At 51.4% G+C, this 1,283-nt stretch overlaps 2 protein-coding genes across 4 annotated transcripts in view; both read left to right on the top strand.

The window, feature by feature from the left end:
• The window catches only part of LOC110390732 (GTPase IMAP family member 7-like), a 27,677-nt gene that overhangs the window by 15,779 nt on the left and 10,615 nt on the right, over nucleotides 1-1,283 (top strand). Inside the window, exons 1-2 of one of the 3 annotated variants that reach the window (XM_021382191.1) lie at nucleotides 122-184; nucleotides 309-470. The exons of 1 other annotated variant lie outside the window; for it this stretch is intronic. The gene's annotated coding sequence lies outside the window, so the exon portion shown is untranslated. Of the gene's footprint in view, nucleotides 1-121; nucleotides 185-308; nucleotides 471-1,283 lie in introns of those variants that run through there. One more of the 3 variants, XM_021382192.1, reaches the window with a different exon arrangement.
• The window catches only part of LOC110390722 (GTPase IMAP family member 8-like), a 26,531-nt gene that overhangs the window by 7,418 nt on the left and 17,830 nt on the right, over nucleotides 1-1,283 (top strand). The gene's annotated exons all lie outside the window — the stretch shown is intronic.

Raw genomic sequence — 1,283 nt, forward strand, 5'->3', positions numbered from 1 at the left:
ATGCCTCAGCAAAAATATCCAATCAGCATTAAGGGAGTAAGCTTTAGATGGCAATAGTGGATAACAAGTATTATAAAAGTAATGCTATACCTTTGAATAAAAAAAGCTTTTCTTGCTGCTATTGTGTGTGTGTCTGTGTGTGTGTGTGAGTGTGTTTTCAAGTGGTGCCGAAACCCGGGAACATGTGAGTGTGTTTTCATCCAACCATCCGCCTACCACCAATAACCCCACTAAATCATGTCTCTCAACGCAATATCTAAATGTTTCTTGAATGTTGATGACTTTTTGCTTTCTCCATGCACACACAGCTGTGGGACTGACGTGAGATCCCCGAGATCATCTGTATCACCTTCATTAGCACAGGGAGAGAAGCAGGGGAGATTCGTGCCATTCTCACTTAAAATCTGTCTCCTTCCAGGCTCCATGTTTGAGTGTGAGTGCTCTCGCAATGGCAGGACATCAAAATACAGGTGAGCCACTCAGCACTGCACTCAGGCAGGCGCAGCCCGGCCGGGCTCCTGGCTGAGTGCTGGGTGTCATGGTTTTGTGATTTTCGGTTATTGGTCTTCCACATCATAACATCATGTAGTGGATGTACCTGGTTCTCAGAAGAGAAGGACTACTACAGTCCCCATGGCACTTTGCTCCTCTGTTACCCTTTTCCAGCTGGAGGGAAAAGATAAAAGCTCGCAGTATAAAAACTTGCAGATCACGAGACCTCATCCCTTTTTCTGCCGTCTCTTGTCTTGGCAGCACCTCGCTCTCCAGCCGTCTTATCGTCGGTAGTAGAGTAAGGCCTACCTTGATTTTGGGACATTCTCTCTCTCTTAAATTGTAATTATATTGTATTATAGTGTGTTGTTTTGCATTCCAATATCTTGTTTAGTAAATTACTTTGTTTCTCCTCAGATTGTTGCCGCTGTTCTTTGCTCTCAGAGCCATCTCCCTACCCTTTTTCCCTTTTCCCTTTTTCCCGGGACGGGGGCCTGTGGGTCCCTCGTCCCCTTTGTCACGGAACTGGGCTGAACGCCCGTAAACCGTTGACACTGGGGAAGCACTGGGGGTTGGCGTCCTCGTGCAGCCTCGTGCACGCGGCGCGTGGGCTTTGTGGGAGGCCGCGGCCTCAGGGCTGTGCTGAGGCTGCCTCCCATCTCCCCGCTCCCCGAGCCGCACAGAGCCAGGATGAGGGCGGCTGGGGCCGAGCGAGCCCTGTGTGCCTGCTGGCAGCCGGCTCCAGCCCGTGCCCCGTCCCGTCCCCGCAGGCGCACAGCGCTGGCTCGGGG

Source organism: Numida meleagris, unplaced genomic scaffold (genome assembly GCF_002078875.1).
Source record: "Numida meleagris isolate 19003 breed g44 Domestic line unplaced genomic scaffold, NumMel1.0 unplaced_Scaffold180, whole genome shotgun sequence".
In the NCBI taxonomy this organism is placed as follows: Eukaryota; Metazoa; Chordata; class Aves; order Galliformes; family Numididae; genus Numida; species Numida meleagris.